At 39.9% G+C, this 16500-nt stretch overlaps 1 pseudogene; it reads right to left on the bottom strand.

The window, feature by feature from the left end:
- Nucleotides 1-10778: 10778 nt before the first annotated feature.
- Nucleotides 10779-11405, bottom strand: Slc25a4-ps1 (solute carrier family 25 member 4, pseudogene 1; annotated as a pseudogene).
- Between the last annotated feature and the right edge of the window lie 5095 nt (nt 11406-16500).

Genomic DNA, 16500 nt, shown 5'->3' with positions numbered 1-16500 from the left:
CTGCCTCTTTGAGTTGAGCTTCAAGTTCTCCAGCATCATGTTTAAGTATATTTATTTTCACCTTTATCCTTCTCATGCCTCTTTTATGTGGTGGGTGTGTGCGTGCGTGTGTGCGTGTGTGTGTGTGTGTGTTCAGATACACATATTTGTGTGTGGCATCTAATTAGTTATGGCTCTCCCTCTGAATTATGCCTCTTATTTCTTCCTAATCCAGCTCAAAAGTTGCCATTTCTGACTTCCAGACTCACTCTCTTTTCCCTGTATCTGAGTTGTGTAAGTATTAGACCTCTATGGAATCATTTTTATTTTCTAACAATTTTTCTTAAGCTTCATTGGTAGGGAGTAGTGGAGGGGATGGGCAAAGATGTAATATTTGCTTCTGATGAACTATCATTGCTGTGAGCTTCTCATCCACAGTACTTGTCTCTTGTAGCAGTTTCCTTTTGTGGAAAGGGCAGACTCAATTTCTTTCATCACTGCTAATCAGGACCTGCTTTGTGACTTTAGTCACACCGTATGAGATTTCTAATTTTAAATGGTTGAGTCTCAACATCCTTTTCTTCTCTTTCTATCCTCCTCCATAGGGTTGTTATGGCTTAGCTTCCTTGAACCTGTACCTTCTGGAAATCTTGCACATTTCATCTTGACTTTTAGTTGTTTTGTCAAAACTTTTCATGCAATCAACATTCTTGATTTAAATCCTCTCTAAACAGATAGTGGTGTCTTCACACTGAGACCTGCGTTGTTGTTTCTGTTAGTCTTTTGTAATATGCTTGCAAATGAACTGGATATTTTTTGTCCCCAATCTTCCTAGTAATAGTTATTGTTAATGTTGTTGGCAGTGTATCATAGTAAGCTATAATAAGGTACTGAATTTGATGTGGGTTGAGGTCTGACTCTGCTCTGTAGGACTTATGTGAAGTTTCATGAGTTCCAGCTTCCTGGTCTGTAAGGAAACCATTATCTACTCTTAAAGTCTTAGGAAATGAATTAAAATCATTAACATCAAGCCTGGCATGGGAAAAACATTAACAAATAATAGCTTCTAAAGAACTATTCATCAATTTCTATCTTATTTATTTAATTATATTTACGTATGTGATGGTTTGAATAGGATTAGGCTCATAGACTTGAATATTTGGCACCAGGGTGTGGTACTATTAAGAGGTATGGCATGAAGTATGTATGTCACTGGGGGTGGGCTTTGTGGTTTTAGATGCTCAAGCTAGGTCCAATGTTTCTCTCTTCCAGCTGCCTTCATAACTGGATCTAGTCCTTTCAGCTACCCACACCCACTCCCACTCCAGCAACATATATGTCTGTGTGGTGCCATTTTTCTTGACATGATAGTAATGAACTAAATCTATTAATGTAAGCAAGTCCCAATTAAACGTTTTCTTTTATAGTAGTTGCTATGGTCATGACTTCTCTTCACAGCAATACAACCTTAACTAAGACAGAATATATATTTAGATACTTTGGATTTTTTTAGGTAGGGTGTTATTATGTAGCTCTGTCTTATATCTCACTACAGAGACAAGGATGGCCTTGAACACAAAGAAATGTACCTATCTGTACCTCCTGAGTGCTATGACTAAAGGTATGTACCACTATTTCTGGCTATTTCTATTTAATCTTAAACAAACTATATTCCTCAGTTCCAATAAATCAGGCAAACATAAATAAGTAAAATAAAACACAAGAAATAATTATTAGCAAAAGTAGAACGTGGCGTTGTTTTAAGTTGATTATGTTTAAGTTGCTGACTAGATAGTAAAGTACAGAGTCTTACATTTCTGTATTTCTTTTCTCTCTCTTGCAATGAGAAGAAGAAAGGGCAGTAGGAAGAATGAGCTACCTGTTTGAGAAAGTTTGGGAAGGCAGAAAGCAAACTCAGAGAAGTTTTGAGCTGTTTGACTCTCAGGAGAGTGGCTCCATTGACAGAAAAGAATGTGGAGCAGGAGTAGCAGACAGATTACAGAAGCTGAACTGGATGCAATGGAAGTATCTATAGGATCTCCAGAAAATATTTGTAATCAATTTACAGGAATTAACTAGAATTGTAGTAAGTGCTCACAATTAAGATAAGCATTGTTGTTTAAGTAGCATGTCTACTACATAGTTACATGGGAGCAGAAGTGGGAGAAGACACATCAGAAAGAGAAGCAAGTACAGATCAAGGTACAGCCGCACATAGCACAGGGTTGGTAGTTTTGCTGCAGTTACTATCTGGCCATTTGTGTAAACTGCTGACTTATCCTGAATTAGAAAAAAAGTAAGAGCTAGAATTCTGAAGATTTTTGTTTAATACAAAAACTATGCAAGTGAAATAGAGAGGGAGGTAGTTTTCTCTGTCTGTTTGTTTGATTTTGTCTGTTTATCACAGAAGGCAAAGAAATATTTTTAAAATCCTCAACTAATGGACAATACCAAGGCCAAAAATATCAATTGCCAAATGATGAATAGAGAAACTCAGGTATAAATGTTTAAAGAAAAAGACCTATCAATTTTTTGGCACTTATAATATCTGATACACAGTTAATTTTTATTATCAACTTTACTGGGTTTAAAAAAATGCTCAGGGTATGAATGAAGTTTGTATACCCAGAAAATATTAAGTGATGTCATTACACAGGGGAAGGCAGGTACAAGATAGAATGAGACCTGTCATTGGACAAGAAGGAAGGATGGGCGGGAGAAAAGTTTTAGAGACGGAGAAGACTGGAGTGAGAAGAAAAGGAGAAGCAGTGGAGAGAACATGAAGGTGGATGTTAAGGTTCCTTTCTGCACATTTACAGGTTGTTATGAATATTCTTAAGGGATGGATGTGTACAGGGCTTTGTATGTCTAAGTGGGCAATTACATATTATCAATTGGATCATAGGTTATTGTGTTGTGTGTTTTTTCATGTGGTGATTTAATTGAATTCACGAGAATATGTGGTGACTGTAGATCCTGGGCTGCTGCAGAATTGAGATGTGTGTGTCTGGCATGGTGGCAACCTGCCTTGGGAACTAGATGAGTAGAGAGATTGTTACCAGGCTCAGAGAGTAGCCTTCAGCAGTGTGATATGGGATGGAGCAGAGCAGGTGAGATGTTTGCTGACTGAGATGAAGGTATCTACCAGATATCATGGGGCACTATGGTGCCAGACCTACTGCTGGGTAAAAGACAGCGTTTTTAAAAATTATTTTCCAGCAACAATTGGGGAAAAAACCCTCAACTCTGAATATATGGTTTTATTCATGGACTGGAATCCTGTATTAAATTAAATTGGATAAAGAATAAAGCTATCTGAACATTGATATTTCTTTATCTGTGATTTCTGATCTGCTGAGATGTCATCAAGCAGCTGTTAAATCTTCTCATCATCATGAGTCACCCCATGTCATGCCTCCAGTCATGATGGCCAAAATCCCCTGAAACATTCAGTCCAAATGAACTTCTCCTCCCATTTTATTTAAATCAAGTATTTGGTCATAGCGAAAAGAAACCAAATCAACTGGCTATTGGCACCAAGAAATAGTCATTGTTGTAATATGCCTGACATTTTGTCTATAAGTCTTATGAGTTTATAAGTCTTATAAAGTTTATAAGAAACAATTTCTGAGATGAATGAGGAAGAAGTGTGAGATAGAGTAGTCCTGTCATCCTGTAACAAACTTTAATGGTCCATTCCCACAGGAGTTCAGGAGTTCAGTAGATCAGAATGCTAATAGAAATGTGTACAACATTGAGTTTGTGAGATTTCGTACTGGTATGAGAACTCTATTGGAGAACAAATAGAGAAACATTATGTTAATTTTTGGCCCATCATTTGGCTATATTCTTTCTTACTCAATGAGAGGAGCAGTGCAAAATTCAAAGGTGATCAATTTATCTGATTGAGAGAATTTCAATTAAGGTAACATTCAGGTTGTAGTGTGGTTACTGCTTGTTGCATTTACTCAGGTTTACAGTGTAAGAGAGCACAAAAATGTGGAAAACTGTACAGGTTGGCGAGGAATGGAATGTTACAATTTGATTACAGTTGTAACTAAAGGTGTACAATATAATAAGGAAAGAAGACTGAATTTTGTTAAAGTTCAGGATAGAGCAGATAAAAACAAAGTACCTATGATTGCTAAAGGGATTATCACCATTAAAAACAAACCATGACCTTTACAGGTTCTAACTATAGGAAAATATTGAGACTATAACAATGTATATTTATTTGAAAAGAGAACATCTATAAAAATAGAGCCTTCAAGGTACCTTGCTGGAAAATTACAACTTAGGGGCTATTTTTCCATGTTATGCTACAATAGCATAGAAAACCAAGAGAGACAGCCTATGCCTCAAGATGACAGCAAAAGTTGGTATTTTCCACATGATCCTGGTTTTATAGTCTCACAAGATAAAAGAATACAATAGTTATGAAGGTTTCAACCAAGTTCCAGAAACTGCAATGTGTCCAGGGTGAAATTCTTGTGTGGAACATGAATGAACTATGCTTAAAGCTATAAACATTAGCCTAAAATTGTAGTAGAGACCCATGGTATTAAAAATTCTATAAAGGTAGGATGTTTGAGGGAAAAAAAGAAGATAATGAACTGAGTTGACCCAAATTGGAGGATAATTACGATGTAGGCAGTAGATCTGGGAGGGTGGTGGTAGCCAAGCCTGTTGGAGCCCAGATGATGCAATCATAATGGTCCAATGCTGTTGGATTTCTGAAGCTGTTGGTATTTGCCTTGCCAGTGTTGGGCCTTGACTTTCTCCCTTCTTTCTTTGCTGTGCCCAATTCTCCTTTTAGAACTGGGAATGTCTATTTTGACATCGTATATTAGAAGTGTGTATTTCTTTTATTTTTAAAGGTACTCGCAATTTTAAACTTGTACCGCTCTTGGTACTCTTAAGATATTGAATTAAATATTTTTGAACTGTAAGACAGTCACAATCTTTTTGTGAAGAAAAATTGTTGAACATCATATGTTAAAGTGATATATTTGGACTTGTTAACAAAGGTCAGACTTAGGTGGTTTATTTTGATTGGCAACTTAATTTGCTTAGGAAATGCTTGGCAATGAGTTATTCTTTAAATATATCTTTGAAAGCATTTCTGATGAGCATTAACTGAGAGGGAAATGACCCAGCTAAATGCAGGTAGCACCTGAAGAGAACCAGCTGAGCACCCACTTTGACTTCTTGTCAGAGATGCAACCAAGCAGCTGTTGCACACTCCAGCTACAACAGGCCTGCCTGCTGCTCTGCTGCTCAACCACTAGAAAGCATATGCCTTCAGGCCGTAGGCCAGAATCAAGATCTTCTCCCTAAAGTTGCTTCTTGTCAGGCATTTGGCCAAAGCAAGGAGACGAGAAATCAAAGCCTCTTAGGTGGGCCTGGGGTAGCCAATTCAGGTCTTCCAGAGGGTTGGCGGGTTTAGCAAGTAGTGAGATTTGATCTTATATTAAAACACAAGTACTCAAGTATTTCCTTTAATATTGAGAAAGACTTATTTTCAGAAATATATTTTTTATCCAAAATGCCAATTTAAGTGAATAAATTTCATTTTAGCTTGCAAACGTTGCCATGACCCTTCCTATTCAGAGCTTGCAGAGGAGCTGAGCAATGTGAGCTGATAGTAAACTTAGTGGCCCACACAGCTAGTAAGAGTGGTAGACAGAGCGGGGCTTTAACTGCCCATAAGGACACTGACTACGGTCATACAGAGACCTTATCACCAGGTAGCCATTTCAAGAGTCAGGTACAGGGTTATTGAGAGGTGTATATTCCGTGAGCTAAAAAAAAAAAGCATAGCCAATCAGGGAAAGGTCTTCTAACTCAGAAATTCAGAGGACAGCCATAGATCTGATTTCATATGCAACACTTTTGTCTTTTCTGCAGCTGTTGTTTACTTTTAGAGACAGCAAATCAAGTGATGTCATGACAGTTTAAATAACATGTGCACTTCATATAGTGTTAATGATTTAAACTGTTTAGCAATCATTATTTGCTTAAATACAAAACATTTCACAAGGTTTTAATAATAAAATAAAAGAAAAATATGCCCCTTTGAACAAATCTCATTATTTTTAAATTTTTAAATACTTACTAAATAACCACAGCTTGTAAATTTTATTTGCATGTATGAGAAAAATTTGCATGTTGATCTACAAGGATTCCTAAGCACCATTATTAAAAAGCCCCCAAAAGAATTGTAAACAGTAACTTAAACAAATATCAACCTAAAAATGTTTCAATGATGCAATTTAATTCAAAACTCCCAATTAAATGGTTTGGCATTGTTTGTAGATTCATACTAGCACATATTATCATGAAATTAGTCCCTCTGAATGCACTCATGTGGAGCTTTCCAGAACAAACAAATATTAGAGACTCACGGCTAGTGAAGGGAGACGGCTGGGTGGTAGTGAGAGAGGGAGACAACATTATTTTCTTTTAACTTAAAAAATAAACTTTTTTGGATTCTTATGAATTTAACATCATAAGCCCCAGTTCCTTTCATCACCCAGTCCATTCATATCCTCCCTTTGCCCTTGCAACTTCCCCCACAAAATAAAACACAAAAATCATCATCATCAACAACAACAACCAACAAGAACAACAAAAATAAAACATAGAAATAATCTCATTGTGGAAACTGAAGTATGTGTCCCACAGTATAACTCTGCGTGCACAGTGTCATCACATGCACATGTTCACTACAATAAATTATTGGTCTACTTTGAGTTCTCTGGCTTCTGACACCATCAATATTTGATCCTCATTGGGACTTTTACTGGTTATCCTGCTGTTACCCAGTGTCGTGGAGATCCTGAAACTTTGGAATAGCAGGACTGGCCCTTTCTTCAGTCCCAACCTTTTGCAAATGTTCAAGATGTTGTGGTGGAACAATTTAGAGCCCTAGATTAGGACCTGTGTGGTAGTTGAGCTGGTTAGAGTGCCAGCTCTCTTTAACTGCACCACCAGGGAAAGCTCTCCAGTACTCCTCTGGCTAGGCCACCCAATGTCGCCATCAACTGGAGGCAGGGACAGCTCTCCAGGACTCCTCTGGCTAGGCCGGCCACCCAATGCCACCATCAACTGGAGGCAGGGACAGCTCTCCAGGACTCCTCTGGCTAGGCCACCCAATGCCACCATCAACTGGAGGCAGGGACAGCTCTCCAGGACTCCTCTGGCTAGGCCACCCAATGCTGCCATCAACTGGAGGCCGGGACAGCTCTCCTGCTTTTATCTTCGTAGGATCAGCTCACCTGCTCTCATGACTTCAGAGTCAGCTCTACTATGCTGCCTAGTCAAAGTACAGGGCCCACTTTTCCAATTGCTGCAGCTGGTGAGGGGTTGCACCAGCTTTCTCACTCTCACACACTCAGGCCTGGCTCACTCTTGCCTTTGCCACAGGGCCAGCTTCACTGTATTGTACAAGCAAGGGACAGGGCCAGCTTTCACCTCTCAGAATCTCAGGGCCGATTCTCCCAACTGCTGCTGGTGGTGAAGGGTGAGGGGGCATCAAAACCACATTGACATCCCCTCCCGACAGATAAATGGCAGGATGAATTCTCCCACACCAGCATCCTCAGGACTGGCTCACCTCTGTCCCCTCAACCCAGGCTTTCCCTACTCTGTTGCTTAGGGAGGCAGTATTGTTGATCTGCTTATTGACAACTGCACAAGACAGTTCTTAATGGGCAGCTCTGGAACATTTTCCCTTACAGAGCTGTTTTCTTAAAGTGGGAGCAGGAAACATCATTTTCTGCCCACCACAAATTTTATATATATATATATATATATATATATATATATATATATATATGTTATATTATCTTTATGTAACATAATTAATATTACATTTGTGTATTATAATATATGTCAGAAAAATACAAATATCACTTTTATTTCTAAATTCTTTGATATAAAGAAAGTACAGTGATAGTCTTTTTACCATGTTCATGTAGGGCCTCCACATTTCCTGTATGTCATCTCATAGCTTTTTGAGATTCTATATGAACATAATCATTCACTAGGAGTCTTAATCTATATTATGGCTCTGCATAAGAAATCTGTAACTATTTTAACTTCTGTCTCTTTGGTGGCCAATAAAGAAGATATCGAGTAGAGAGATGTCTACATATGAGACTATTATAGGAAAGTGGGATTCCCTTTTGTGGTGTTCGGGTCTAAAAGTCCAAAACAACTCTAGCAGGCACAAGAATCCACACAAAGTGAAATGTTTATTTGAATTTGGCATAAGAAACTAACCTGTCAGGGACAACAGCACAGCATCAGGAACTGAACTATATCTTCCAATGTTCATCTTATTAAGTCTTTAAGTAAATGGCCAAAAATTAATGTACTTGGGATGCTACTGATCAATCAAAGCCACAGGGTTTTGGTCAGTATCTTTTTTAAAAAAGCTAGAAGTAAAAGAAAAAAATTGTTTTTATGTTAGATCATAGAAATGCATGCAGGTTTAGCAACACTGATGCTCTCTAATCAGTTTCATAGGGGGAGGGATTCTGGGAAGGAAAGTACATTTTCTCATCTAAGTGAAAATTATCCATCTATCATCTCAGCATTTCATCAGGTGAGTCAGCTTTCCTGAATGCTGGTCTCCGAGTCTGATGATCAACTGAGTTAACTCTTAATGGGGGAGAAAATAGTATAAAATTGTTTAATCTTTGGAGCAGATCAGAAGGTCATGTTTCCACCATTGAAAGGTTTTTAACCCATTTAAAACAATCTTGTAGCATATCAACTAACCTTTCTTTACCCATGTATACTAACCAGAATTTCCAAAGCATAGCCTGTGGTTTTAATGCTTAGGTTTTAATGCATTGATTTGGTGTGTCACAAGTGTCCTACTGCCTGGTTTTGTGTATTTCTCTTCTTAGCAGGATAGGTTGTCCTTGACCATACAAAGAACATTTGTGAGTAGCCAGAGATTCTGCAGTTGATATCCCTTTTCATCACATAGATGATAAAAGCCACCTACTTCCGAATGTCCTGCCTGATCATTCTCTGGCTTATTACTTTGAGACGGACTTCTCACTGAATCTGGGATTAAGCTTGTTTTCTGCAATTTCTAGCAATACTCTATCCACCACACAGGAGTTAGAATCATGAGTGTCACAATTGGCTTTTACATGTTGCAGTGAATTCAAACTCTGGACCTCATGATCCTGCCACAAGTAGTTTTATCCAACTAACTATTAATTATTACTGCACAAACAATGAACCTTTATGCAGCTTAGTCTGGTCTTGAACTCTGTGGGTAACTAAAAGTTACCTTGAAATTAGGATTCCTTAGCCTCTTAAGTACTGTGACTATAAGTATACCATACTAAGTTAATAAGGCTTTAATTTTATTTTCCTTTCTTTCTTCCTTCCTCTTTTGTTTTTTTAAATTATACTTTAATTAAAAAAGAAGTACATCATTTTTCCTTTTTACCTTTCTCCCCCAGCCCCTTCCAAATGCCCTCCCATGAACCGTTTCCATGTCCTTCATGCCTCAAATGGATACTCTGTTTCTTTGATTATTATTGGTATATATGCATATACATATTTATTTGAAAGAACAAATGCATATATATATACATATATATATATATATATCTTGCTGAATCCATTTTTTTTATTTGTCTGCAAATTGTTTCAGGGTTTCCCACTCAGCATTTAACAAGCAATAACAGGTTTATCCCTGGGAGTGGGTAATAACTATTCTCCCAGAGTTATTAAGTATCATTCATTGTGTAGTGGTGGGACCCTGTAAAACTTTCCCTATTCCATAGTAACAAGTCCATGATATTGCCATTATCTGGTATTGTTTATGCAGACATTTCTAGAAAAGACTATATCACAGCAGACTCCCTGGTACTCTGACTTCTAACCTTTCCATCTCCTTTTCTGCAGGCTCCCTGAACCATAGCTGTGGGAGTTATGATGTAGATGAACTTGTTGGACTGGACTTCCCATGATATGTTGATATCTACAGTTTGTCAGTTGTTTTCTGTGATGGTCTGTCTCAGTGTGTCGGAATGACAGGCTTTATTGATGAGGATTAGTAGCCACACTTATCTGTGGGTACAAGGATAAGACTTAAAATGTAAATCATGCTATTCTAACAAAGTGGTAGATGATATTTTCTAATGTTTATTAAGACACTAGCCCCATGGAGATGTAACAGGCATGATTTCCTTTCTGTATGTTGGGTCATTTTGTTTGTATTTGTTTTATGTTATTTTAATTTCATTTTTTTTCACTTATGCACTTTATATCCCACTCACTGCCCCATTCCTGCTCACAACCTCCCCCAATCCTTTCCCCATTCCCAATTCCCTTCTCATTTGAGAGGTTTGATGCACCCCAGGGTATTCTCCAACCCTGCCATCTGAAGCCTCTGTGAGTCTAGGTGCCTACTCTTCCACTGAGGCCAGACAAGGCAGCTTTCTGGAATAACATATCACTTAGATAGGCAACAGCTTTTGGGATAGCCTTCTCTTCTCCAGTTATTTAGAACCCACGTGAAGGTCAAGCTGCACATCTGCTACGTATGAGCAGGGAGGCCTAGGTCCAGCCTGTGTATGTTCTTTGGTTGATGATTCAGTCTCTGAGAGCCCAAAGGATCCAGGCTAGTTGATTTTGTTGATCTTCCTGTGGAATTTCTATCTTCCTTTCTATTCTTCCATTAAAGTCCCCAAGCTCCATCCACTGTTTGACTGTGGGTATCTGTATCTGTCTGAGTCAGCTTTTGGGTGGAGCCTCTCATATGCTCCTGTTTACAAGCATAGCACCATATCACTAATAGTGATAGGGTCAAATGGATAGGACCAGCCTTGCCACCGCTGTCCCACTCTGGGCAATCATCAAGCTCACAATAATGTGCACATCCTTGGGGTCTAATTTGCAGCATCCCTTTGGCAGTGCCATAGATTTTGAAGTAGGCAGTTCTATAGATGATGATGCCCTAGACAGAGACAGTGAAACCTTGGGAGAGACCCTTCAGGTCACCAGACTTGAAGATCTTGGTGAGATAGTAGCCTAGCCCATTGAACTCATGCTGGGAAGGCTCCCTTGCCCAGTAGACTAAGCAGAAGGAAATGGCCCCAGCTGCCCCATCAGAGGCCAGGTTACCAGAAAAATAACACCAAAACTGCTTATGATGATCTACGACTCCCAGGAAGATCTGCTTGTACTTGTCCTTGAAGGCAAGGTTAAGAGTTTGGGTGGAGAAGTAAAGGATCACATTGGCCAGATTACCCCTCCAGGAGAGAAAGCCCTGCTCCTTGGGGAACAACAGCAAGTATTTGACCCTCCCTAATCAGGGCTACCATGGTCTTTGAGAAGGCAGAGTCTATGCCACGAGCCAGGAAGTACTTAAGGAAGCTCTAAGCCTGATCCCCCATGCTGAAAGCTGGGGGCACACAGCCTGCAAGGAGCTGTTATTTTGCTGTTGCCTATACCAGCCAAGCACAGCCACCCTGTCTCTGTCCCTGCACAACAACAAGAAGGGAACGGGCTGATATTATGTACATGGGACACCTGACTACTGGAGGAAGATTGCAAAAGTTGAAGGAGCCATACCTAAACATAGTAAAAGCCATATACAGCAAACCAGTTGCTAACATTAAACTAAATGGAGAGAAACATGAAGCAATCCCACTAAAATCAGGGACTAGACAAGGCTGCCCACTCTCTCCCTACTTATTCAATATAGTGCTTGAAGTTCTAGCCAGAGCAATCAGACAACAAAAGAAGGTCAAGGGGATACAGATCGGAAAAGAAGAAGTCAAAATATCACTATTTGCAGATGATATGATAGTATATTTAAGTGATCCCAAAAGTTCCACCAGAGAACTACTAAAGCTGATAAACAACTTCAGCAAAGTGGCTGGGTATAAAATTAACTCAAATAAATCAGTAGCCTTCCTCTACACAAAAGAGAAACAAGCCGAGAAAGAAATTAGGGAAACGACACCCTTCATAATAGACCCAAATAATATAAAGTACCTCGGTGTGACTTTAACCAAGCAAGTAAAAGATTTGTAAAATAAGAACTTCAAGACTCTGAAGAAAGAAATTGAAGAATTTCTCAGAAGATGGAAAGATCTCCCATGCTCATGGATTGGCAGGATTAATATAATAAAAATGGCCATTTTACCAAAAGCGATCTACAGATTCAATGCAATCCCCATCAAAATACCAATCCAATTCTTCAAAGAGTTAGACAGAACAATTTGCAAATTCATCTGGAATAACAAAAAACCCAGGATAGCTAAAACTATCCTCAACAATAAAAAAACTTCAGGGGGAATCACTATCCCTGACCTCAAACAGTATTACAGAGCAATAGTGATAAAAACTGCATGGTATTGGTTCAGAGACAGACAGATAGACCAATGGAACAGAATTGAAGACCCAGAAATGAACCCACACACCTATGGGCACTTGATTTTTGACAAAGGAGCCAAAACCATCAAATGGAAAAAAGATAGCATTTTCAGAAAATGGTGCTGGTTCAACTGGAGGTCAACATGTAGAAGAATGTAGATCGAACCATGCTTATCACCCTGTACAAAGCTTAAGTCCAAGTGGATCAAGGACCTCCACATCAAAGCAGATACACTCAAACTAATAGAAGAAAAATTAGGGAAGCATCTGGAACACATGGGCACTGGAAAAAATTTCCTGAACAAAACACCAATGGCTTATGCTCTAAGATCAAGAATCGACAAATGGGATCTCATAAAACTGCAAAGCTTCTGTAGGGCAAAGGACACTGTGGTTAGGACAAAACGGCAACCAACAGATTGGGAAAAGATCTTTACCAATCCTACAACAGATAGAGGGCTTATATCCAAAATATACAAAGAACTCAAGAAGTTAGACCGCAGGGAGACAAATAACCCTATTAAAAAATGAGGTTCAGAGCTAAACAAGCAATTCACAGCTGAGGAATGCCGAATGGCTGAGAAACACCTAAAGAAATGTTCAACATCTTTAGTCATAAGGGAAATGCAAATCAAAACAACCCTGAGATTTCACCTCACACCAGTGAGAATGGCTAAGATCAAAAACTCAGGTGACAGCAGATGCTGGCGAGGATGCGGAGAAAGAGGAACACTCCTCCATTGTTGTTGGGATTGCAGACTGGTACAACCATTCTGGTAATCAGTCTGGAGGTTCCTCAGAAAATTGGATATTGAACTGCCTGAGGATCCAGCTATACCTCTCTTGGGCATATACCCACAAGATGCCCCAACATATAAAAAAGACACGTGTTCCACTATGTTCATAGCAGCCTTATTTATAATAGCCAGAAGCTGGAAAGAACCCAGATGCCCTTCAACAGAGGAATGGATACAGAAAATGTGGTACATCTACACAATGGAATATTACTCAGCTATCAAAAACAATGACTTTATGAAATTCATAGGCAAATGGTTAGAACTGGAAAATATCATCATGAGTGAGGTAACCCAATCACAGAAAAACACACATGGTATGCACTCATTGATAAGTGGCTATTAGCCCAAATGCTTGAATTACCCTAGATGCCTAGAACACATGAAACTCAAGACAGATGATCAAAATGTGAATGCTTCACTCCTTCTTTAAAAGGGGAACAAGAGTAGCCTTGGCAGGGAATAGAGAGGCAAAGATTAAAACAGACACAGAAGGAACACCCATTCAGAGCCTGCCCCACATGTGGCCCATGCATATACAGCCATCCAATTAGACAAGATGGATGAAGCAAAGAAGTGCAGGCCGACAGGAGCCGGATATAGATCGCTCCCAAGAGACACAGCCAGAATACAGCAAACACAGAGGCGTATGCCAGCAGCAAACCACTGAATTGAGAATAAGACCCCCGTTGAAGGAATCAGAGAAAGAACTGGAAGAGCTTGAAGGGGCTCGAGACCCCATATGTACAACAATGCCAAGCAACCAGAGCTTCCAGGGACTAAGCCACTACCTAAAGACTATACATGGACTGACCCTGGACTCTGACCTCATAGGTAGCAATGAATATCCTAGTAAGAGCACCAGTGGAAGGGGAAGCCCTGGGTCCTGCTAAGACTGAACCCCCAGTGAACTAGATTGTTGTGGGGAGGGCGGCAAGGGGGGAGGATGGGAAGGGGAACACCCATAAAGAAGGGGAGGGGGGAGGGGGATGTTTGCCCGGAAACCGGGAAAGGGAATAACACTCGAAATGTATATAAGAAATACTCAAGTTAATTAAAAAAAAAAGTTGAAGGAGCCAATGTTTTCTTCAAAGATGCTTGGTCTGATGTATTGAGTGGCATTGGTGGTGTTTTTGTATTGGTATTGAATTAAGATATTAACAGTAGTGTAATTCTCAAGTTCATACGTTCAAAAAATCCATTGTGTGTTTTAACAGATCTCTCTCTCTCTCTCTCTCTCTCTCTCTCTCTCTCTCTCTCTCTCTTTCATTATGCATTCCATATTTTACTCCCTTCACTTTTCACTCCCTCACTCCCTGAGGGTTCCACATCCCATACCTCCTCCTGGCCCCTGCACTCCCCATCCCCTTCACAAGGATGTCCCCATCCCCCAACCCCATCAGACCTCTAAATTCCTGGGGCCTCCAGTCTCTTGAGGGTTAAGTGCATCTTCTCTGACTGTACCTAGACCAAGGTTCAGTGTCCTCTGCTGTATAAGTATTGGAGGCCTCATCTCAGCTGGTGTATGCTGCCTGGTTGGTGATCCAGGGTCTAAGAGATGTCAGGGGTCCAGGTAAATTGAGACTGCTGGTCCTACTATAAGGTTAAGAAGGCAGAGGCTATGCCAAGAGCCAGGAAGCATACTGGCTTCCTTCAGATTTTCCCTAATTCATCCTGAGGGGTCAGCAGCTTTTGTTTGTCAATTGGGAGAAAATATCTGCATCTGACTCTTTCAGCTGTTTATTGGGTCTTTTGAAGAGCAGTCATAATAGGTCCCTTTTTTGAATGCCCCATAGCTTCAGTAATGATGCCAGGTTTTGGGGCCTGCCCTTTAGCTGGATCCCACTTTGGACCTGCTGCTGGACCTTCTTTACCTCAGGATCTTCTCCATTTTCATCCCTGCATTTCTTTCAGACAGGAAGAATTATGAGTCAGAGCTTTGGCTGTGGGATAGCAACCCCGTCCCTCACTTGATGCCCTTTCTTTTTGCTGGAGGTGGATTCAATAAGCTCCCTTTCCCCACTGTAGGTTCTTTCATGTATGCCCAAACCCCCTTGAGTCCTTGAGTCCTGAAAGCTTCTCACTTCCCAGGTCTCCGGTACATTCTAGAGGGCCTTCCCAACCTCCTTCCTCCCAAGGTCACCTGTTTCCATTCTTTCTGCTGGCCCCCATCCAATACCAGATCATTTAACAGACTATTCTTAAGGAAATAAAAAAGACAGATCTTGGATAAAATCATAAGAAATACCTCAGAAAAATGCTCCATTGAGTATTTATTATACCACAAAAGTATTTTGTATTTATTTTACATTTAGATTCTCACAGCAAAGAGAAGATACCCTATCATACTTGTTCAATTAATTAACTGAAGAACTGATGTTGAAAAAGTAACTCAATGTGATTCATTAATAAAGACTATTCAATACAAATTTAAATAGTGGTTGGCATTGGTGCTTGACTATAGGATGTGTCTCAATTTGGCCTGGTCAGTGGTTGACCATTCCCTAAGTGTCTGCTCCATCCCCTATGCTTGCATCCTGTAAACAGGATACATTTTGGATTGAAAGCTTTGTGGTTGGTTCAGGTGTCTTTATTGCTCCACTGGACTTCTGCCAGGATACAGGAAGTGGTTTCTTCAGGTTCTGTAGGGTGGGTCATTCAAAAGCTATTGGTTGGCACCGAAATGTGACTGACATTTATAGCACCTTTGTGAATATCTTGCCATGCTGGTAATTGTTATGTGTCACAAGTACTGAATCTGAGTTGGACTGTTTGATTGTTTCCATCCTTTGGTAGCTGGTTTTGTGTGTTAAGTTGACACAAGCTGGACACAAGTTGACACAAAGAAAGGAGCCTCAGTTGAGGAAATGCTTCTATGAGACCCAGCTGTAAGACATTTTCTCAACTAGTGATCAAGGAGGGAGGATACAGCCCATTGTGGGTGGTGCCATCACTGGGCTGATAGTCTTGGGTTCTATAAGAGAGCAAGCTGAGCAAGCCAGAGCAAGCAAACCAGCAAATAATATCTCTCCATGGCCTCTGCATCACCTCCTGCTTAGTGATCTGCTGGAGTTTCAGTCCTGACTTCCTTTGGTAATGAACAGAAATGTGGAAGTGTAAGCTGAACAATCTCTTTCCTCTCCAACTTGCTTCTTGGTCATGATGTTAATTCACGAATAGAAACTCTAACTAAGATACATCCCTTATCAGCTTGCATAGTATTTTCTAAAACCAATGAAGCTAGACCATAAGAAAGATGCTTTCAGGCAAGATCCAGCTTAAACCACCCAGGTCTTGTGCCCTAAATATGCAGTAA

The sequence above is a fragment of the Rattus norvegicus genome, chromosome 5, assembly GCF_021556685.1.
Source record: "Rattus norvegicus strain SHRSP/BbbUtx chromosome 5, alternate assembly SHRSP_T2T, whole genome shotgun sequence".
Lineage (NCBI taxonomy): Eukaryota > Metazoa > Chordata > Mammalia > Rodentia > Muridae > Rattus > Rattus norvegicus.
Note: the sequence above shows the minus strand (reverse complement) of the source record. Positions and strands in the feature narration are given on the sequence as shown.